Here is a 24,917-nt window from a genome sequence, read left to right as displayed (position 1 = left end):
GCCGGCCCTTTACTTATGACACAGGCGCACGCTTGGCACTACTTTGTTGATGCACGTGCGGCTACTGCGCACACAATTCACAAACACAGAAAATATTTTTTTATTTGGTTTGGAGTGTACTTTGGGGGTTACAGCACCCTTTAACGGTCAAGCCAGCCGGCCCTTTACTTATGACACAGGCGCACGCTTGGCACTACTTTGTTGATGCACGTGCGGCTACTGCGCACACAATTCACAAACACAGAAAATATTTTTTTATTTGGTTTGGACTGGAGTGTACTTTGGGGGTTACAGCACTCTTTAATGGTCAAGCCAGCCAGCCCTTTACTTATGACACAGGCGCACGCTTGGCACTACTTTGTTGATGCACGTGCGGCTACTGCGTACACAATTCACAAACACAGAAAATATTTTTTTATTTGGTTTGGAGTGTACTTTGGAGGTTACAGCACCCATTATCGGTCAAGCCAGCCAGCCCTTTACTTATGACACAGGCGCACGCTTGGCACTACTTTGTTGATGCACGTGCGGCTACTGCGCACACAATTCACAAACACAGAAAATATTTTTTTATTTGGTTTTGAGTGTACTTTGGGGGTTACAGCACCCTTTAACGGTCAAGCCAGCCGGCCCTTTACTTATGACACAGGCGCACGCTTGGCACTACTTTGTTGATGCACGTGCGGCTACTGCGCACACAATTCACAAACACAGAAAATATTTTTTTATTTGGTTTGGACTGGAGTGTACTTTGGGGGTTACAGCACTCTTTAACGGTCAAGCCAGCCGGCCCTTTTCTTATGACACAGGCGCACGCTTGGCACTACTTTGTTGATGCACGTGCGGCTACTGCGTACACAATTCAATTAAGGGCTGCTTCCAGTAATTTCCTGGGCTGATTTTCCATCCCAATCCGCCCCTGGTCAGAGATATAGCTGAAAAACATATAAGGTTGATATGTGATACCTTAGTGGCAAGAGAGTATTTCTTTAAGGATCTTAAGGTATGCAAAGAACAGGTAATGGCACTCTAACGTGAATAACTGCTTATACCTAATGTGAGGAAAAATACATCTAAGCATATGCCCTGGGGTAACCATTAAAGATTGACTAGTGGCGATATTAGAACAACTGCTACATGTTTATGGTCCAATATAAAATCGGATCCTGAACTTAAACTTGGTGACATGGATATTATGCCATATTGCACAAGGGTCAGAAACATTAGAGATTATGTCATGAAGATGGACATTACTAACCTAGACATGGGTGAGGAGTCTCCTTTTTTTACTACTAAAAATAGGATGTCTAAAATGTTTTAATTGTATGACTTTTTCTTATTTAGTGACTGGTGATAGTTGTAGTAACCCACTAAGTAGAAAAAGATTTTATATCAATCATTGACTAAGTCGTAATTGAAAATATGTCATATATCTAATAATTACTTGTCCATGCTGTCTGAGCTATGTGGGCAAAACTGACCGATTATTTAAAGGAAATATGTCTCTACATCGGTCAGCCAACAGTGCTGCTGCAACTAAGGGACAAAGGCCCTCATTCAGACCCACTCGCAAACAGCAGTACGCTCGTTGCGTTCCGATGTTGACTAACCACGCATGCGTCGGTGTTACACTGCGCATGTGCGTACGGCAGATTGCGAGCTTTTTATCTGTCGTTCCTAAAATAGCGTACAGGAAGTGACATGTCAAATGTGATTGACAGAACAGGGCGTTGGGTGTTGACGGGGGTGGAGATGGAAAAACGCAGGCGTGGCGAGGCGTTTTTGGGGCGTACATACATTAGCAGATGCGAACGTCAAATGTGTTCAGACCGTCACATACGTCACTGGAACATCCTCTTTCCCTTCAAAATGCTCGCACAGTTTAGGGTCTGGATTACTCGACCACATTGGCGATGGCCTTCTCCTCCGTCCCGGGACTCCACGATGTTGCAGCGATTAATCGCGGGTGGTCACAAAAGCAATTAGTGTTGTATTGAAAACCGGCTTGGTATGTGTTTGGAAAGCAGTTTATTGGGATAGCACAAAACCGTACGCAGGTGGAAATCATACCTGCTAATGTCAGGATTACACAATCAATTGGCGTACATTTTTTGGGGGTTTTTTTGGCCTCAATTTGTTGTTTATGGCCTATTGTGACAATAATGTCATCATGTTTTAATTAGCTCCCCTTTTTTTTTTTAATGTGCAATTTGCATCGTTATGTGTTTTTTTAAACGTTCCTTCAAGAGGCCTTTTTTTTATACAAATGAAATGGTTTTTGGTGTCCTTTTTTGCCTTTAGGGCCAGGATTAAATGTAACCCATTTGTCCAATAATGTCACAATACAATGTCAGATTTTTTTCATAAATTTATTGTTTAAACACAAACCAATTGGCATAATATTTTTTTTTAGTTTTTCTGCCAAAGATACTTTTTTTCAAAAATAAATAATCAATAACTGATAACATAAACGTACAAAAATAACTTAAAAACATTTCACAAGAAAGGAGAGGGAAGTTTTGACCAGAAAGGAATATGAGCCAAGCACAGAAGGAGTGTGGGAAAAGTCGCCATTGCTGTCACCGTTTTTTCGCCCGTTTGGATGGGGGAGGGTGGGCGCCAGACCGGGTCCGGGATGCCATCGGGCTGGCCTGTCCAGAGGCAGATGTTGTGGCCTCTGGACTAGGCACAGGGCTAGGCACATTTGGAGGATTGGCTGATGTTGTGCCAGAGGTGGAGGATCCTGATGTTCCGGCAGGAAGGGAGGTCGGCTCCACCATGTGCTGGCGAACGAGCTGCTCCAGGGCATCGGCGATGCGGATGTTGGCCCTGGTATTTTCCGCCAGGGCCTGACCAATGGTCACGTTGGCCGCAGCATTTTGCTCCAGGGCCTCAGCCACTCGTAGCAGACTGGCGTCCATCCTCTGCAGAATCTCCGTATGGAAATCCGATTTGAAATTGAGTTCTGTGAGGAGGCCCACTGCCTGCGAGGGGGCACGCCCTGGACTGGCTTCTGCAGGGTCCTCAGCCGGATGTACTGGTTCCTCCCCTGCAGAGCCAGCAGAAATTCTGCGGCCAAGGCTTCCCTCTGGAGCAGACTCATCCGCCTGTGTCTCTGTTGGAAAAATTAGAAAAGACTCACATTAGAATCTACATATTGGCACAATAGCATTTCAGAGTTGGTGACATCACAATACTTACCTGGGCCAACATGAGGAGCCGCAAAGTCTGGCATGTCCGTATCCATGTTGGACACGCCAAACACCTCCACAGGCTGCACACACCCCTGTGCCAGCTCTTCTAAATCCGTCAACTCCAATGACACACTCCAATGACACAGGGGTGGGACCCCCACCTGTCCCCCTTGCATGCCTAGCCCTGTCCGCGAGTTTTTGCTTTAGGTGATATTTGAAGTCGCCCCATCTGTGGGGAAAAATGGAAGCCATTATCCTTTGGTTTAAAATGGGGTTTGTTTTTAGGGGGGGCAAGGGTTTACTTACCGCCGTTTGACATCCCGGGCTAGACGGACATAATCACCCACCGTATTGACAGCAACGGCTACCTCTTCCCACATTCTCCACTTCTGGCTTAGACTCATATTCCTGTCTGCCTGTGGCAGGATGTCCACACACTTCTGGATCAAACCTCCATCTCCTTTCTTGTGAAATGTGGCTGCCTTTTTTTTTTGGCCGCTTTGGCCGGAATACTGGGCCCAGCAGCCTCTTCCATGTCATCCTCCTCACCTATTTGTGTAAATTTACAGAATTCACAAAATCACAACTTGCCTCATGTTATGTTTCAAATTAATCGTTGATAGAAAATGCATGAAAGACTTACCGCCTGACTCTTGGGCATTTTTTCCCTGGTCTGTCGCCATGTCTGAGGTCCAAACAAGAAATACACCAGAATTTGAATGTGTTTTCGTGACGTATTTATACATGCGTCCTTATTTTGCGGCCGCATCATTGATTGTGCGGCCCTATGATCCCTCCTTAATTTGTGCGGGAAACGAAACACTATTTATGGCTTGGTGTGTCTCAAGTCGAGGTGGCGTTTTTGGATTGTTGGAGGTTATCTTGGCTGGAGTTTATTGATTGTGTAGAAAGGAGTTGGAGGTTGGAGAATCGTTTGTTGGTTATATTTGCGTTTTTTTACCGTTATCTTTGTTGGTTTATATTTTTGGGACCTCGTTTGTTGATTTGGTAATTTTTGTGAAGTCTAACTTTTGTTCAATTGTTGTTTCATTGTGTTTCGTATATTTTGTAATTTTTGGATACCTAATTTATTCTATTTTAGATTTTGTTTATTTTCGACCCCAAAGACCTTTTGATTTTGCATCTTAGATATTTGTTCTTGGTAAGTCCATTTTTTATCTTGTATTAGCGAACTAATTAGCGCATTTTTAGTAGTTACTCTTGTGACTTGTATTAGCGAACTAATTAGCGCATTTTTAGTAGTTACTCTTGTGACTTGTATTAGCGAACTAATTAGCGCATTTTTAGTAGTTACTCTTGTGACTTGTATTAGCGAACTAATTAGCACATTTTTAGTAGTTACTCTTGTGACTTGTATTAGCGAACTAATTAGCAAATTTTTAGTAGTTACTCTTGTGACTTGTATTAGCGAACTAATTAGCACATTTTTAGTAGTTACTCTTGTGACTTGTATTAGCGAACTAATTAGCGCATTTTAAACAGCTTAATAATCATTCTAACTTTTTGATGGTTTAGCTTTCGCTTTTTGAGCCAACATTTCGACCCGTTTTGATGTACTGTGTTAAATGTCGCTTTGCGGTTTGGCTAAATGGGTGTTTGGCATATTTGAACTTTGGTCTAGCACAAAATGTATCCACAAAAATGCACAGAGTGAAATGTGTCAAGTAATTTTGTTGTTTATTTTCAGTTTGGACGTATCATGACAATACCCGGCATGTAAGCAGCAATGGATGGTATCATCAAGCTAAGTTGTTTTAATATAGTTTTGGGGTGGGTCAAAAGCCTTACTTTGAAATTTTGGAATTTCAGGTTGATCTGGGGAGGATTGTTCTGGCCATGCTCCCGGAAGCCGACCAACCTCAATCTCATCCCAGGCGTAGGCATCGTAGGCATGCAAGGCCCCAGATATTTTGAACATGTGTCACCCTTTTTGGAATGCCCGATGATGAGGTTTTAAGACGCTACCGTCTACCTCCCAAAATCATCATAGACACTCTCTCATTAATAGAAAGTGATCTTGAGCGGCAAATTGACAGTCCAACAGCAATACCACCACTGACGCAATTTATGGCGGTGTTACATTTCTGTGCCTCAGGATCGTTTCAAACAACGGTGGGAATAGTGGCGGGCATCTCCCAATCCTCCTTTTCCCGGATCCTGAGGGCAGTGATGGAGGCACTTTTCAAGCACCTCCATCATTTTATTCAAATGCCTTTGGATATGGGTGCCCTTAGTGTGGCCAAGGCCAATTTTTACCAAATAGCTGGCTTCCCACACATCATAGGGGTTGTGGATGGTACTCACATACCACTTCAGCCTCCAGCACGGCTGGAGGCAATATTTCGAAACAGGAAACACTATCACTCCCTGAATGTAATGGTGGTATGTGATGCCTCCCTCCAGATCCTGTCCCTGAATGCTAAGTTACCAGGAAGTGCACATGACTCCTTCGTCATCCGGCAATCAGGGATATGGCAGAAATTAACCAACCTACAAGCTGGTGATGCGTGGCTTCTGGGTAAGTGGAGACCTTTAGTACATAACAATGTTAAGCTTGATACACAGTGTTCCTGATGTTGTCTCTTATTTTTCACAGGAGACAGTGGATACCCTTGCATGTCCTGGCTGCTCACTCCTTATTTGGCTCCCACACCAGGCCCACAAAGTGAGTATAATTCCGCACTTACAGCCACCAGGCAAGTGGTGGAGCGCTGTATCAGCCTTTTAAAAGGCCGATTCAGATGCCTCCACCGCTCTGGTGGCGAGCTCATGTATTTGCCGGATATGGTGTTGAAAATTGTGGTCCTGTGTGGGATATTTCACAACATCGCCATAAGGAGTGGTGTCCCAATGCAGCCAGAGGATGCCTTACCTGAGGATGGCCCCCCCGAGGTTGGTCGGAGGTCAGTATGTGGGGGGGCCATACGCGATGATGTGGTGGCCAGATTTTTTAGGTAAGTTTGACCCAAACTACAGTGTTTATACCTAATGTGTTTGTGTTTGTTTGCGAACATCTAATTTATTTATTTTTTTTCAACATCTTCTGTTTGTTCACATAATCTTTGCCACTCCAACGCTCACTACTTCCTGCTACCCTTACCAAACCTGGATCTGGTGATTTTGGCCATATATTCTGGAACCCATATCGCAATGCCATGTTTGTGGAATCATGTTGGCATGGTCCTTCGTCAACCAGTTCTTGATTGTTTTTTTTAATTAAATATTTTATTTGTATGTGTTGTATTTGAGATTATCACTGTTTTTTTGTTTTGGGACTGACCACTTTGATTTCTCATTTATGTTGTGAATAAATGTTTGGAGAGTGAAATGGTCTTTCTTTTTTTGGACGTTAACAGCAAGGGGGAACCAGGTTAACACACCTTACAATTGACTAAGGGGTAATCCAGTACTGACACCAGTTGATGTAAACTGAAATATGTTTGCAGGTTCCCAACCCACACCAAAAGGAAGCCTGTCCAAACCTTTGGATTTTGAAGATTGGCCTAAGCAGCTTGCACACCAACTAGGAACCTGTAAAATGGCGAAATATCTAATTGACACTACACCCAAAAAGGGAAATGACATTGTTACTGTTATGTGTTTCTTGTGGCTGTTTAACATACAAATACAAAATACAATCTAACTTTAAAAAAAGGGAAATCCTTGCAGGAACAGTCTACTTATGTCAGGGAAAACTATTTGTGTTTTAGAAAAAAAGAATGAGCCAGAACGTATATTAGAACGACAAAATTTATTTACAAAACGAAAATAAACAAAAAAAACTACTGGCGAAGGATGCCAGACAGCCGGTCAAGGGCCACAAGAAGGCCAATGACATGTTGGCGCATCTGGCCAACACAATCCTCCACCTCTTGACGACGCCTCTGTTCCTCTGTGGGTGAGAAAAGTGTGTGGATTAATAAAACAATAGGGAATCCACATTAAAAAAACAAAAACACAACGAAATCACTCTTAAACCGAAAAAAGAAAAACCAAAACAAAAAGGGGGTGCTGGCAAAAATACAAGGCCTATGTACAAATTCACACAGGTGTGATATGTGTATGTTGAAATCAGCAGGAAGAGGTAAAGGCAAACTGCTAAATCAACAAAAGTAAACCAAACAAGCACGAATAAAGGCACGACACATGATTACATACAAACAGTTTGTGGTTAAAAAAAATGAGAAATAAAAACATACCGGGAGCCAAAACGGGAGCTCCGGAAGTCCCTCCATGTTCCTCCTCGGAGGAGCCTTCATTCCCCAAAGAACGGGGAGGGGTAATGATGGACTCCGGGGAGGGGGTAATTGGAAGAGGGGTGGGTGGAGGAGAGGGGGAAGTGGGATGGAGGGGAAGGAGGCCCGACAGTTCCGGGAGAGGCTCTGGGAAGGCTGGGGAGGAGTGGGGTATAGGGGAAATATTTGGGGTGGAGTGTTGGCTGGGGGTTGGGGATAGTGGCCGGGAACGCCGTCTGGCCGGACGGTGACGGCGTAGTCTTGGCTGTCCTCCTAAAATATGTCAAACAAATTGAGGTTAGTTTCTGGGCAAATCTGGGGCCCAAATAAAAAAAAAAAAAACAGCAACAAAAAACATGCAAAAAGGAGTAGAATGAAAAAAACAGAAATAGAGGGAAAACAAGCACACGCTGATATGAGGACAAATAATTAATAGGACAGACAGGAAAACATGCACACGCAGATATGAGGACAAATAATTAATAGGACAGACAGGAAAACATGCACACGCAGATATGAGGACAAATAATTAATAGGACAGACAGGAAAACATGCACACGCAGATATGAGGACAAATAATTAATAGGACAGACAGGAAAACATGCAAACGCAGATATGAGGACAAATAATTAATAGGACAGACAGGAAAACATGCACACGCAGATATGAGGACAAATAATTAATAGGACAGACAGGAAAACATGCACACGCAGATATGAGGACAAATAATTAATAGGACAGACAGGAAAACATGCACACGCAGATATGAGGACAAATAATTAATAGGACAGACAGGAAAACATGCACACGCAGATATGAGGACAAATAATTAATAGGACAGACAGGAAAACATGCACACGCAGATATGAGGACAAATAATTAATAGGACAGACAGGAAAACATGCACACGCAGTTTGCCCCACAAACACAAACATGAAAACCACAATACATAACACTTACTTTCAACGATCTGCATGCGAAAGCATGCCAGCAAGCGGGGCGTTCGCCGTTGCAGGTCTGACCACCTGCGCTCAAGCTGCCCGATGTTGCGGCGTGAACCCAACGACCGCAGGCGGGACCGTGCTTCCGCATACTCGGAGCGCTTCTGCCGGTTGGTGATGGGTGGAGGCTGGCTGGTGATCCGCCTATCCATCACCTCCGTAAGCACCAGCAGCTCGTGCCTGGTGAATGCGGAGGCTCTCATGATGGCAATGGAGTTTTTCATACAAAACATTTTTGATAAAGTGTGCAAAAAATTTCTGATTGGCTAATGTATTTTGGAAATTAACAGGAGCAATTTTATTGGTTAGTGTATGAGTCATGTGTTCAACAGGGCCAGAAATCTCTGGAGAGTTATGATAGGCTTGATGCAGTGACATGCGTTTGCAAATTTAAATAAAGAAATGAACCCCGGAAAATATGCGGGGATCCACAGCAATAGAACAATTGTTTAATTGTGGTTCACATGTTTTTTGAACAATAAAAGCGAATGTTCCATCCGTACGTATTCTGCGGGTAAACACAAACACGGACAAGAGTAAAGTTTCTTGCATTGTGTTGAAAAAAAAAAAACAATTAAGCTTATTGATACATTGATTGGCATGATACGATTGAGGGAGGTAGGCAGAATAAAGGAGCAGGTAATCGACATCTGACAAGGCCACTTCCGGTTTCACTTGTGCGTGCGTTCCCTTCAAGCCATTTCGGGGATGTACGCTCGCTATTTCGCACGCTCGTTAGTTAGAGGAGGGGTCGCCTGAGTTTAGGGAGGAATTTTAGATGCGAACGAAAATACGAGCGAGCCATTGAATTTAAATAATTTTGTACGTACGCCTAACGTACGTGCGCCCGCTTGCGAGTGGGTCTGAATGAGGGCCAAAGTGATCAAACAGTAGCACACCACTTTTTGCAAGCAGGTCATCCGGGCTGGATTAAGGGGGGGTGACATGTGCAGTCGCTCCGGTGCTCCCACACACAGAGGGACCTACATACAGGGTTGGTGTGACCCTGCCAAGAACAGGTATCCAGTGTCACCTGTTCCCAGATGGGGGCTCAGCTGCCACATCTGTGTTCTACTGCATGCAGCAACACAGTCAATGCTGATGCAGAGTGGCTTTGTGTCCCCTCATCGGCATCACGTACGTGACTCTAATGAGGGGACTAGGGAGCAGCTCTGCTGGGAGGTCAGGTGAGTAATCAGTGGCAGGGATGAAGCAGTAGGCTGCGTGTGGCTTGGGGGAAGGGGGAGTAGGCTCTGTGTTGCTTGGAAGTGGTAGGCTACATGTGGCTTGAAGGGGGCCCCAACAACTTAGTTGCCCTGGGGCCCCCACAAGCCTTAACCCGGCCCTGTGGGTCATAAACTCTTTTTCTTTGAGGTACATGATTATTGATCATGTACCCCCCTTCTATGAGGTATGGTGATAGATTGGCAAAATTGCTCAGATGTGAATCCCGGTGGATACTGTATATCGACTGGGGACTTTGGCCCCAAGGGGATTAAATAAAAAGCCTATTCCTATCCTTTTTCTGTTTGATATTGTGTTGACTGTCTTGTGACCCTTTATGCTGGGTGGCCATATAATTGTTGGGGGAACTGTCATTGCAGTATATGAAGTATTTTAAATTGAATAGTTTTTGACTAGTCTATAACCTCATAGAACTCTGCAATATTATTGTTTTTTTACTTTATTCCGTATCAACTCATGTTACATTTGTCTTTTGATTACTGATGTTGTTTATGCATCCATTCGTATTCATATGTATTCATTTCTGTATACAGTTTCTGTATTGTGGTTGTTATGGTGATGGGCACTTGGTGATTATATCATTATGCTGTGCATCATCTCGGTTCCGAATGCCAATGTTGCATGTGGTGGATCATGGGCTATAAGGTCAGTGTCTGTTTTCTATGTTTTTTTAACCCTGATAACAATGTAGATTAACATAGAAATGTTGGAATATACCTACAGTACAGATGTGCCCAGCTAGTTTGTTGCTCCATATGCCATGTAGCGCACCATGCATGGCGCGCCACACACTACACCATAAGTCACGCCACACAGAAAGTTTCATAGCGTAGCGTAGCGCTGGAAAAAAATCATAATGTGTCATACAACTTTTTGTCCACTAGGTGTCACTTTTCCTAAACTACACAGCGCATGCGTCTGATTTCCAATGCATTTTCTATATCACCGCCCGATGAATGGCTGACAGAAGCGGTGATTCGGTACACTATACAGTAGTATAGCATTTTCCACATGGAATCAGGGCTGTAGAAGAATGTATAATAAATTTGAAATCATTAAGTGTGTGAGTCCTCTACTTTTATATAAAAATATTTCACATGCACGCACAGTTCTGTATTACACACTGTGCGGTTGAAGTTGCACACTTGCGACAATTGTAAGTACTGTCGGCACTGTCCCAAACTTAGACATTGCAGTGATTTCATGACTTTAGGAACTACTGTATTATCGGGCTGAGGCGTGTGGGCTAGAGGGTTAATGCCTAGCCTCACACAGAGACCTCTCTCTCAAACAGAGCCCACTACCAGTTTCTGAAGTCATGAAGTCACTATAGTGTTGAAGTCTGGGACAGCGGTGACAGTGGCGCAAGTGTGCAACTTCAGTCGCAAAGTCATTATGTACTGTAATACAGCCATCCCACTTTCGCTGTGTGACTCCCAACCCACTGGGCATGCGTAGTGTTATGATCTTCCATACGCCATGGCATAGCGCTACATGGCGTATGGAGCGGCTCCACTGGGCATGCGCCAGAGATCCCATTGCAACCCCTCCAGTTTCTGAAGTCATGAAATCACTATAGTGTCGAAGTCTGGGACAGCGCTGACAGTGGGCATGCGCAGTGCTATAATCTTCCTATACGCCATGGCATATGGAGCGGCTCCACTGGGCATGTGCCAAAGATCCCATTGCAACCCCTCCACTGGGCATGTGCCAGAGATCCAATTGTAACCTCTTGGAGCTGACAGCCACCACAGTGCCGATGTGCCGACATTGGCACAAGTTTGCATTTTTAAATGCACAATCAGTTTGTAATACAGAGACCTCTCTCTTAAAAAGAGCCCACTACTACATTATTAAGTCATGAAACTACTATGGTGTCAAAGTCTTGGACAGCGCCAATAGTGCTGACAGTGCCACAAGTGTGCAACTTCAACCGCAATACAGACATGCTGTGTGTGACTCCCGACACACTGGGCATGCGCAGTGCTATGATCTTCCATACGCCATGGCATAGCACTACATGGCGTATGGAGGGGCTCCACTGGGCATGCACCAGAGATCCCATTGCAACCCCTCCACTGGGCATGTGCCAGAGATCCCATTGTAACCCCTCAGAGCTACAATAGGTGGCATTGGTGAGGCACTGAATCTGTGCAGTGATGGTGAGACCCACCCAAATATGTTTAACAAGGGGAGTGACCACACCAATCTGCTGCTTAGAGGTACAGTCCAGGTGTGGCTGGGGCAACCAACCAAGCCAGTAGAAGCCAGAAGGTAAGTGGAGGCCAGGAGGCCAATGACCATATATGCTAGAAGCAGGCAGGACTGAGACTTTGTGCGCAGACTAACTTCCCTTGATAGTTAGGACTGAAGAATTGAGGTAAATGGGGCTATCCTCTCCTGACCTAATCCCCTAGGGAGTCATGCCAATTGCATAATGTATAATCATTTAACTTATGTACATATTAACACAAATTTGAACATGACAACACAGGATGTATAAGCAAATTAATATCACAATTCTCAAAGTATACAATATATAGTCTATAGCAATGTTCATTAAATATTCCAAAGGATATCATTGGTGTACTTACAATAGTATAACTTTGTTGCACGCTGGCATTAGATAACTTTTCCAGTAAGAAACAGCAAATGTTGATAGTTTAATGAACACAGGATAGTGTGTACATGAGTTGTACTGACTGATAGTTCATTATATTGTTGCAATCCAACACTTTAGTGTGTCACTGTATACAGTAGCTTATAAAGTGAATAGGTGTAGTTCATTATTATATAGAAACACTTATACAGAATTATCTGTATTCTTGAAGTGTAATTCAATAGAATTAGTTTAATAGTACCGTGTTTCCTCGATAATAAGACACTGTCTTATTTTTTTTTTGGTCAAAAAAACTCCATAGGGCTTATTTTCGGGGAAGGGCTTATTTTAATTAACATTGACAGAAATTTCAATAATTCAATACAATTCTTTACTTACCTTTATTTTTTTTCCTCTTTTCTCTTCTCTCCTCCGCGGCGCTGCTGTAAATGACGCTGCCACGCACGCCAGCTGCCGCATGCTCACTGTGAGAGAGTGAGATGCTGCAGCTGTGATTGGATGCCACTGTTAAATCTTTAACGGCGGCATCCATTTCATGCGGGGGGCGGAGCTGGGGGCATTTTAGTGTAGCGAAGGCAGGGACCGGACAAAATGGGGATTTTGTTAGGGCTTATTTTAGGGTAGGGCTTATTTTGGACCGTTTTTCAAAAGTAAGTGTAGGGCTTATTTTGGGGGTAGGTCTTATTATCGGGGAAACACGGTAGTGTCTTCTTAGGGACTGATATTTGCCTGGACTTTGCTGCAGTTGTGGTAACGGAAGCAAGTCCTCTACATCAGAAATGAAAGAATACTTGGGCTGCTCAGTAGCTTGTGAAAACTAGCATCGGTGGACTGAGGATTTAAATTATTTTAATATGTAGACATGAAGGTTTAGCTTTAGCAGACGCTGACTTAAGACAGCTAATTTATACCCTCTCTGATGCTAACTAACTTCTCTGTCATATATGTCTTTATATAACGCAGGCTGTCAATATACTGTGTGCTGTGTGGAGGAGTTTTACCTGAACAGTCCTGAGTTGATCTCTTAAGGTGCCCACACACTAGGTGATATTTTACACGATCAGCCCGATTCCGACGCATCGGGACGACAGATCGTATAAAATATGTCCTAATCGTGAGTCTCCACTCATGATTACGATGCCGATGCGCGTCCCGGCTGGTCGTACATCGCATTTTGAGATCTTGCCTGCTGCAGGCAAGATCTGAAAATCTCAGTCACGATGCACTGGAATAGTGTTGGAGACACAATAGATCAAGGGTCAAATGTGGATAGCTTTTAACACCAAATTGTGACCACGACTGCAAGGGAGCTGCTGGGGGAGATATCGGACACGATATCGCATCGGGACCAGAATGCCTAGTGTGTAGGCACCTTTACCTTCCGGCTCTGTTATTATTGCCTCTGTAGGCATAGGTGAGGTACTTTCTGGTCCAGGACTGCCTCCAAATACTACAGCCAATGCCCCTGATATTCTGTCTATGCAATGGCTTCAGGGGCGGGGTGGCAAGTTTATGGCCCTTAACGGGCTCCAAGGGATGGTTGGGCAGGGCTTCCACCATCAAAACTTTCAATGTGATGGTAACTAACATTGCATCAAAAGTATTTTATGGAAGAAAACATTGCTATGGTGCACATACAAAATAAAATTAGTTTGCGCATATGCAATAGCAAGCCATGGCCATGCTCAATGTTAACAAGCTAAGTTAAGCTGTATTTTTATATTGAATGACCATTGCTTCTACCATTTGCCTGGCTGCCATCGGAAAGCCCCCATCGAATTTTAAAAACACTACCATCAGAAGAAAAACATTGATGGTGTTAAATTCGATATCCATCCTTATATAGTAAATAGTTCCCTGACATCAGGAGAGAGAGAGAGACCTCCCATACACCACCTCTTCAATCTGCTGCTGCTGCTATCAGTAAGTTTTCACAGACGCCGAACCTCAGCTTTGTATTTTAATGATGTCTCTGATATCACCTCAGGTACCTCAATCTTAACTACCTGCCGGTTTATCCTGCTCGCACTTTAATTGGTGGCTTGTATGCAGGGCTGCCACCAGAAATTGTGGGGCCCGGTAATAATAAAATATTCAGGGCCCCCCCTGGGGAAGAGCATGGGACAGGGAAGGCTGAACCTTATTGGGGGGGCAGGTTAGGAAAGGCTGGAGAAGGAGCAGGCACATGGGAGGGATCTGTTAGGAGTAGGGGAGAGGCACAGGGCAGGAGAGGCTGTCTGGACTTGGGGGGGGGACGGACGCACAGTGAAAAGCTGGCTGCATTAGAAGGACCTATGTACTTACTTCAGCTGGTCCGGAGAGAGTGAGGGCCCTGGTTGCAGGGCCGCAGCAGTTCAGTTATGCACCGACAGCCATCAAGAAAGCATCGGTGGCATTTCAAATAAGGCACTGGCCGCGAGCCATCACAGCTCGCGGACCGGCAGTCAATCAGGAGCGGCCACTGCAGATTGGCTGCTCGTGGGACAACCAATTAGGAGCGTCAATTTATGATTGATTTTGCTAGAAAAACCGTCAGTTAAGTGGTTAATGCTGACCACCAGGCCCCCTCTCTCTCCAGGCCCGGGACTACAGACCCAGCAGTCGCCCCTGATGGCGGCCCTGCTTGTATGTCACTTCTGGCTCACTGTAACTAACGTTCTCTGGGTTACTAGAACTTTCCAGTATCTTCTTTTCCTCGAGAGTTATATACTGCATACTAAGCTGCCCTAATAATAACAAACCCTCATCACTTACATATCTATTATATTAATAAAAATAATAATACATTTAGTTAAAAGCTGTATATTTAGTAATATATAAACTGCATATTATTATTATTATCATCTAAGTGGGAGTTACATTAGCAAGAAGGAATGAAAATGTAAGGGCTTACTTATTACGGTTTCTGCACAATCACTCAGCTAGCGAGATGTGCTTTAGCAAATGAGTGTACAAAATAAATAAAAGCATAGCTGTCAGTGAGTATACATCACTTCATGTTGTATAGTGGCAAAGCATGCAATCTCTCTTTCAGCTCATCGGGATGTACTTAATGTCAGCAGTGATTCGGCAGTCATCCAATGAGAACTGAGGACATGTTGCTGTCCATCATCATCTTGTTGTATTTGTAACTGCCCTGTAGCTGAGCAAATTGTACACCTCCTTTTCTATGCAAAACTAGCCATTATGGGCTTCATTTACATAAACTCTCCCTTACTGTACATATCCAAAGTGGGATTGTCCCTTCCCTTCACCCCTCTGTTCATAAGGATCAGTAAGTGCATAATCATTCCACTCTGAAATTATGCACTTTTAGTGCAATTGTATTCTGGTCATGCCAAGTGTAAAAACACAAAAGATATGTTACTCCAACTGGTATAGCTTTAATTCAGTATCAGTCCCTCTGTGTTTTTGCTGTATTGTAATTAAAGGGATTAATATGTAAACTAAGACACATACAAACTAAAGTATGCCTCAGGTGTATTAAAATTAGAGATGAGCGGGTTCGGATTCCAGAGATCCGAACCCATCCGAATTTAGCAGAACCAAGTCGGAAACAAGCAGGCTTGGAGTTTCCCGCCTGACTCGGATCTCGAAACCAAGGCAAAACGATAGAGTCTGAAATCTTTTGGTTTCCGAGCTTTCGTCTCTATGATCAATGTAGTATATAAGGGACCATGCGACAGACGCCATTTCACTCCGGCTGCGGAGCCTGAACAGGGAGGGTGAGTAGTGTAGGGCTGGGAGAGGTGCTGGTGCTGTCTGCTGTGTCCTGGGCTGGTGACTGCTGTTCCATTCTGGGCTGGTGTTGTCACTGTGCTGTCTGCTGTGTCCATCTGGGCTGTCTGTGCTGTCTGCTGTGTCCTGGGCTGGTGCTGCTTATCCATTCTGGGCTGATGTTTTTTATGTCTGCTGTGTCCTTCTGGGCTGGTGCAGAACTGCAGATACATCTGGTCTGTTGCTGTGTCCATCTGGGCCCAAGTTCTGGACTATAAAAAAAAAATATATAGTAAAAAAAAAAATCAATCAAAGTGTCTTTTACATTTTTCTGTGTGTGTGTGTGCATGTTAGGCTTAACCGGAGTACCGCACAAGATCCAAACCAGCAAGGCAAGTTGCAACCTAGTGCTGCCCGACTCCAGTCATGCTAAAAAACAAAAAAAATCAGTGTGTTTTTTATATTTTTCTGTGTGTGTGCGCGTGCATGTTAGGCTTAACTGCAGTACCGCACAAGATCCAGCCAGCAATGCAAGTTGCAACCTAGTGCTGCCCGACTCCAGTCGTGATCAGTCTGTCCTCTGTGCCCAAGTTCTGGTGCATAAAAAAAATTAAAATCAATTGTCTTTTTTTCTAATAATTGTCTGTGTGTCTGTGCATGTTAGGCTTAGCCACACAAGATCTACCAAGTCGGCAACGCAAACTAGTGCTGCCCAACTCCAGTCGTGATCAATCTATGCTCTGGGCCCAAGTTCTGGTGCATAAAAAAAATTAAAATCAATTGTCTTGTTTTGTCTAATATTTTTGTGTGTGCACGACTGCACGTGTGTGAATATTGTAACCGCACCTTGGCTACACTGTTGGTGCTTGTGACACTGCTTCAAGACCGCAGAAAATATGGAGGGCTGTCACATGACAGGAGAGCAAGGCTTAGAACCACATGTTGTAGCTGCCACCAGCAGTGCAAGGCCGTCGACTTCCTCGTCCTCTATGAAGGCCCATGCCCCAGGGCTTAAGTCACGCCATCGATATGATAAAGCTACTTGTACTGAAGTTAAGAAAAAAAAATTGAAAGGAAATTTGCCTTTAGATAAACAAAAAATTGCCAATATGCCCTTCACTACACGAAGTGGCAAGGAAAGGATAAGGCATTGGCCTTTCTTTAGGAAGACTGCTGATTCTGATAGCCCTTCGGAAAAAACAACTGTCTGCCCTGAGAAATCGAAATCACAAATCCCAGAGGAGAGTGCAAGTGTTTCCGCGGTTGCCATGTGTGAGCCAGACATAAATACTAGTGTACTGGAGGATCCTCCAAGTTCCAACATTTGTGTGCCCTCTGTAAATGTGGGGAAGGGCAGTCAACATCTTGCAGACGTAGTCATTGAGGATGCTTCTGTGGAATTGCACATGGAAGAGACGGATATTTTGGTAGTTGAAGGCGCTAAGGATGATAAGGATGTTGATGATGAAGATGTTGGTGATGAGGATGTTGATGCGGAGGATGTCCTTTGTGTAAGTAAAAATAAAACAAGTTTTTTATCGTGCGCTCTTTCTAAATATAACTGGAGTGGATTTGGGAGTTGCTATAGCTAGTAAGGTCACCACTCTTCTCATTATACAGGCGCGTTTTTCATTTGGGATAGCTAGCGTTCACCTAAGGAAAAAATGTGCATATATATATGTATATATATATATATATATATATATATATATATGATTAAAATACCTATATATGTAAAAAAATATATATAAAAAAATAAATAAAAATATACTGATAGAATCAAATAACTGTAAGGGGACTATGTTAAATTGAGGAGTTTTATTGTAGTCTTAAACTCATATACTTATGTAAGGACATACAAACACATACAATAATCACAGGGAAACGTGAAGGGAAAGGGAGGGATGACATTGAGGGAATTGCTCAAAGGGTAGAATTAAAAACGTTTGTATAAAAAACCTTTTGGGTAAAACGTTCAAAACATTATAATAAAGTGATCATTTAAAAATAAGTCGATAAACGAAAAATAGCTGACTTCCAAGTAGAGTTGGTTAATGTGGATTATCAAGTATATAGTTTTATAATGCCAGAGAGGAAAGGACTTTTGTAAGTTCAAATAAGTTCAGTATAGGAAATTCTGATGCTTTTGCAGTGGGTGCAACATAAATTGTAGAGAAATGTCAGGATTCCTGATCGTTGTTACTGTTAATTGATGTTTTGATGTTCGGGAGTCCCGAGTCCAGTGGCGGATGTAAATGACTATCAGTGCTGCAGACACTGATTGTGTCGCATGGCAATAAAGGGGTGGAAAGGTAAGTATGTTCGGATGGCGTTCACCTTCACTGTTGTTTGTCAGAGCTCGTGTAGCGTCTCCTTAGTGGCACAGAGGAGGATAGACTGATGCTGCGGGGGTCACTTAGGAGGACAGCACACGTGGCAGGTGATCCGCCAGCGGGTGCTGTGTTCCTGGTTTCCCCGGCTGACATAGCTTCCCCTATCGCCTGACCAACTCTTACCTTCACTTGCGGCTTCGTCCGTCCCGGGTGTTAGCCGCTGCTCCGTCCCTCCAAGCATCCCGGTAACTCTGGTGCTCCAATGCGTGTAAAGTATGATCAGGTAAGTCCGTGTAGGTAAGTGGTCCAACGCGTTTCAGCCAACTCCGGTGGTCTTCTTCAAGGATCTCTAATGGTCCTAATGTAGTGGTTTAAATAGCCATGCTTGTCCTAGTCTCTGTTTAAGATTGATTGAGAATTCTGATAGGTGTATGTTCTTGTCAATCAAAGAGCAAGGGTATCAGGTTAAACACCAGCAGGTGATAATGTATTCCTAATGATTGTCCCGGTCTCTGTTTAAGATTTGTGTAAGTAAGGCAACAGCTGTTGCCCATGGATTGAAAAAGCCAAAGCCCATTGTTGTCATGCCATGACATAAGACAAAAAAATCTATTTCTCATGTGTGGAATTATTTCCATCCCGATCCAGACAACAGTTGTCAAGCAATATGTGCCCATTGCCATGCAAGAGTGAGTAGAGGGAGGGACCTAAACCACCTAGGAACCTCCTCCTTGTTACGTCACTTGGAGCGCATTCATCAAATATCAAAGTTTACATTGCTAAGTTCCAAAACTCAAAACGTAACAAGTCCAGTGTCACCTACCTGCTCCCTCTCTATGAGATCCAAGCGCCTTCGATCTCCAACACCAACACCTGAATCATCAACATCCTCATTCGACATCAGAAGTAGTCCTGCTGCATCCAATGTTGATATTCAAAGCCTGATTGACTCCTCTCCTATCCGTGATTCCTCAAAAGGATCCTTGATGACTACGCCTGTTGCTGCTGCTGTTGCTGTCAGTGGAACGTCATCCCAGAAGGGGACCAGGAGGATGACCACTAGTAGTGTATCCTCCAAAAAACAATTAACTGTTAAACAATCGTTTGCATGGGCAAACAAGTATGACATCAATTACCCATTTGCACAGTAGATTACTGACACCATAACCCGCAAAATATCCGGACATTTTAGACATTCGGCGACCGCTTGTCGAAGATTGCATGACCAGCAGGTACTGTTAAATTTGCCCTTCATCAGCTGAAGCAAGAGGTAGTACCCTCTATATGCTTCAGCAGATGGAGGAACAGCAAAAGGCCATCCAGACCTATACAACGGACTATGACATAGGCCATGGAAGGGGTATGCACCTTACTCAAGCGCAGTGGAGAATAATTTCTGTGTTGTGCAAGGTTCTCAAACCCTTTGAACTTGCGACACATGAAGTTAGTTCAGACGCTGCCAGCTTGAGTCAGGTCATTCTAAAACTGTGCAAAGAGATGTTGGTGAAAAAATTGGCAGCTGCAGCCGCACGTGAAACACCATCATCTCCTCCTTCAGTTTCTGCAGCTCCCAGGAAAAGACTCAATTTTCCTTACAGAATGCCTGCTGGTCATGCAGATTGTGCACCAAAAAATTACATCTGGTCGGAACTGAGAGAACTGCCTACTAGTGACATATCTTCTACCGTGACTATGTGTGATAGGGTCTCCATTCACAGAATGGTGGAGGACTATTTCAGAAATAACATCCTAATAGGCATGTCAGACAGTCCCTTTCAGTACTGGCAGGAAAAAGAGGCAATTTGGAGGCCCATACACAAACTGGCTTTGCATTACTTACGTTGCCCACCCTCAAGTGTGTATTCTGAAAGAGTTTTCAGTGCAGCTGGCAACCTTGTCAGTGATCGGGGTAGGAGGTTACTTCCTTAAAATGTGGAAAAGATGATGTTCATTAAAATGAAATACAAATTCCACGAGGAAGACCTCTACCAACAATTATATAAAAAAAATTACAGAGGCGCCTATGGTGGATTCCAGCGGGGACGAATTAATATTGTGTGAAGAAGAGGCTGTACACACTGATGGGGATGATGAGAACGAGGATGATGACAACTTGTAATGTAAAGCCAGTTTGTGTATGGGATCATTTTCATTTCCATGTTCAATGCACAATGGCAGATTGTTTTATGGGGGTCCAAACAAACCAATAATTTCAGCCACAATTGGCAGTCCTTGTCGCTGAAATGATTGGTTTGTTAAACTGTCCTGTTGCGTATACAACATAAGGGTAGGTGGGAGGGCCCAAGGACTATTCCATCTTGCACCTTTTTCCATTCCATTATGTGCTGATTTGGGCATTGCTGCCTGACATTTTAAATTAATGTTATGGTTGGTTTAGGAACCAATGATTTATTTTTAAGTTAATCAATTTAACAGCCAGGGGCTGTACCAATTAATTGCTTTTTATTCATTATTCAGCCAGAGGCTGCACCCAATGAATTTTTTTAAATTAATTTATTGTCAATTTTACAGCCAGGGGCTGCACCTATGAATTTATTATTATTAATTATTCAGCCAGGGGCTGCACCCAATGAATTGTTTTTAATTAATTTATTATCAATTTTACAGCCAGGGGCTGCACCAATGAATTTCTTTTTATTAATTATTCAGCCAGGGGCTGCACCCAATGAATTGTTTTTTAATTAATTTATTATCAATTTTACAGCCAGGGGCTGCACAAATTAATTTATTTTTATTATTCAGCCAGGGGCTGCACCCAATGAATTGTTTTTTACTTTTTAAATTAAATTATTATTAATTATTCAGCCCAGGGCTGCACCAATGAATTGTTTTTTAATTAATTTATTATCAATTTTACAGCCAGAGGCTGCACCAACTATCAACTATCAATTCTTCAATCCTCAAGGGTATCCCAACCAACAACTTTGCATAGTCCTCAACTCCAGGACTTAGGACCTCATGCAGAGTCGGTCGTTGCGGCTGCACGGTTGTAAGGGAAAAGGGGCCGGATATGCAAATGATGCACTCGTAAGTTGCGTCCTTAAGATCGGATCATTAGCTGGCCGACCAAGGGGAGGTTGCGGCCGTAACACAAAAAATACGCCCCCTTCTCGTACGCATTACACGTCATCTCCGGCCATATAAGGATTAATCGAGACCATCGGTAACCATCGGAACTGGTCGTAGAGCTTAAGGTTGACCATACCCTCTCTTAAGCACTACGATCAGGTCAGTGTACAAACCACCCATGTCATGTGTGCCATGACACTACTTTGTTAATTATGCACTCCCATAAAACGCCGTTTGCATAATTAGGCACGCCTGCGTTCGGATCTCCACTCCCCCGTTTTCAAGCACCTTCCCCTGTTACCACCCACAAACGCCTCATTCTGTCACTCAAACTACCGACCTGGCTGTGTTCAAGGAGAGAGAAATTTCTGATCATAGCAGCTAGTTTGCGCATGTGCATTGCGAACTTTATGCAAACATCGGTGGCGTACGACCGTGCAGCCACAACGACCGACTCTGAATGAGGTCCTTAGTTTTGGAAGGTAACACCATCTTCCTGACGGTGTTACCCATAGAAGCCTAAGGGCTTCTTTATGCAGTGTGCTGATAGATGGATCCAATCAGATCCCTCCCAGCACCCCCTGCAGTACATGCTTCCTTCTGGCATTACCAACCACGGTATGCATGCGATGACTTGTGGAATGCAACCTGCCAAAGGACTGGTGCAAATTTCGAAGGCGCAACCGATGCAGTATTTCAGTGTTTACAAATGCTACAGTGGGTGTCTCAGTCCTTGCATATTCGGACGCATGGATTTATAGAAGGGAAGGACTTTGTAACTGCATTATCATAAAGACGCAGACACAACTGTGGCAAAAGACAGCTGGGGCTACATCTGTGTCTTTTCTGAATCAGTCTGTGAATGAATGCAGTTGCACTAATATCAGAATGAGAAGGCTCCTTGACTAATCTACTGGAAGTGAGCAAATATCAAATGGGGTGCTTCAATTCCGTGAAAGTCAGTAGTAGTAGTAAAACACTCAGCTATGAAACTGTGGCTGTCTCAGTTGATTGCAGATTAGCTCTATAAAGGGCTAATGACCTTTGAAAATAAAGCCAGGTAGCTGAAACAGAGAGTTTAAAGATTTTACATTTAGAATTGTATATAGTGAGTTTTTCTCGTTATTACGCACTCTTTAACAATAATCCAGGCCCAAATTCACTGAATTAAAGCAACACCACCTTTAGTAATACATGAACAACAAAATAATTTCTGTAATTGGTTAGCACTACTTGTTAAAATGGAAGTTTATAAAGTATAAGGTGAGTCAAACTTTGGATGGTAAAATTACCCAATTAAGGGACAGACAATTTATTTTAAAGATGCATAAAACATTTTAAAAGACAAAATAAATAATAAACAAATGAAAAGCCAATAAACAAATAATCAGATATAATGGGCTTTCCAATGTTCAGCCTCTCACCAATAGTAGGTGCTATGGTCCCAGGCTTAGCAGCTCGACACCACCGCAGAAAGCATAGAAGTCCACAAGGTGGCTGTAATTGGATGTCTCCTCCGTTTCAAATGCATTCCATGTTAACAAGATGTTACATTGACAAAATATTCACATAGTCGCAATTTTTTTTTGTCATTGTCAGGTCTGTGAAGAAGCAGTCTTCAAAACTTATACAGCATGCGTGTTCCCAGTGGAATGTTTATAACACACAGTTATCGGTGAAGAAATATCATGTCATTGAGTAAAGATATGCATAACCAGATTTAAGGTTATATAAACAAACAGCAGTTTATTATCAAAATGCAAAACAGAGGTAGAAATACAGTTTATTTGTGCATCAATACTCAACTTACATGTGGTCAAATCTGTCCTTCATATTGTCATTCATGGGAGGTTTGCTTCATTTTGATAATGGATGGTCACACTTGCACAGAGCCGTAGCTAGACTTTTTGGTGCCCTGTGCCAGAAAGAGCTTTGGCGCCCCCCTCATTTTTCAAATGGACATGATGCACCCAAAAAGGTGGAATTGCCTCAAGGGGAAGGGCCAGGGAAGAGATAGGAGAGGCCAGGAGATGCTGGGGATGATATAAGAGAAAGTTATAAGTTAGAATGATAATAAACAAAAATTTGACAGGTCCAAACAGCGCCCCCTGACCTGTGGTGCCCTGTGCGATGGCACCAGCCGCACTACCCTAGCTACGGCCCTGCACTTGCAAACATCTAAGCACAGGTGCATGTCGTTCCACTGCCTTACACGAATCTCCCATTCTTCCTTCTGATGAATTCTCTTCCTCTCATCCTCTCTTCAGACAACTCTTCATATACTCTCTTTCTTGCTGACCACAGTAATCTGTGTCTCTCTCACACGGACCATTCTTGGCATGTGGTTTGCTCACTCCATATAAGATACTTCTATTACAAACTGTCTCTTTTGAGCTCACCACTGTATCTAGGTCCTTAAATGTCGAGGTCGACCTAACAGTTGGCCATTCTCTAAAAATAAACATAAACACATACTGCATAGTTATTTAATTGTTTTGGATGGGGGAAAGGGGAGTTAAAGGGATATACTGTGGGGAAAAGGGCGGGTTGAACTAGGGAAGAAGTAAGGGATAAGTGCTCTGTGGTTACCAGTATGCGTTAATTAACTAGTGGGAATTGCGCTCCTTTTGATTGTTGTATTTCTATATGAATGAAATGTTATAAGATTCTTGTGTAGTTGTTAACAGTCCAGGTGGGCAATAACTGTAGGCTGGTATTTCTAATATATTGTCTTATGGGTTGGTAGCCTCTAAGTTGGTGCTCATGGTGTGTGTTCTTTTGTCTGGTGGGCAAGAACTTTAGGCTGGATCTTCGGTGAGTGAAAATATTCTCTATGTTGTTACAGCCCTGTGTATTGCAAGTTTTCTTGTTTCTGGTGGGCAAAAACTTCAGGCAGGTTTTTCTTAGAAATTGAAGATGTTTAAATTTACTGCTTGAGTCACCTCAGTACTTTCAGTTCCCCTTCAAGCTTCTCACAGTGTTATGGGTAATTTTGTTGCCCCAGTTGTGATACCTCAGAATAATGAGAGTGCAGTATCAGGGTGGGGGGACAACAATAATACAGCTGGTAAGTGTGTGCTTGATTGTACTTACCCAGATTGCTGCTGGTCCTGCTCCCCTTCCGTGGATGTACTGGCTCAAGATAGGTAGAGTGCAAGTGAGAGGGCTGGTGTGTGGGAATAAGACTATATACTGCTATATAAAATAAACTATTTATTCCAATATTGTTGACAAAGAATGGGTAGGTAAAAAACACAATATAGTCAATGTCCATTTTGTAGACCCAATGCGTTTTGTCCCATATAGGGACTTTTTCAAAGGCAACAAGTGGTGCTGTCTGTTACCTTTGGCTGCTTTATGCGATTCTGTGGGTCCTCCGTTCGCGCACTGATTCACCTGGTTACGCACTTCCGGGTTCCAGTCATGACGTACTGGGTGCCCAGCTGGTGTCAGTGCGCTTG

At 43.3% G+C, this 24,917-nt stretch overlaps 1 long non-coding RNA gene across 2 annotated transcripts; it reads right to left on the bottom strand.

Moving 5' to 3' along the window:
• Positions 1 to 552: 552 nt before the first annotated feature.
• On the bottom strand, positions 553 to 24,917 carry LOC148521905 (uncharacterized). 2 transcript variants are annotated; one of them, XR_015878785.1, is made up of 3 exons: positions 24,801 to 24,917; positions 23,267 to 23,489; positions 553 to 935 (listed from the first exon to the last, which is right to left on the bottom strand). It is a non-coding gene; the product is annotated as an uncharacterized LOC148521905 (long non-coding RNA). The 2 variants fall into 2 exon arrangements; XR_015878784.1 differs by lacking the exon at positions 553 to 935 and adding an exon at positions 15,680 to 16,305.

This window comes from Taudactylus pleione, unplaced genomic scaffold (genome assembly GCF_031769625.1).
Source record: "Taudactylus pleione unplaced genomic scaffold, aTauple2 ptg000154l, whole genome shotgun sequence".
Taxonomy (NCBI): Eukaryota; Metazoa; Chordata; class Amphibia; order Anura; family Myobatrachidae; genus Taudactylus; species Taudactylus pleione.
This window is presented reverse-complemented; position numbering and strand designations above follow the sequence as displayed.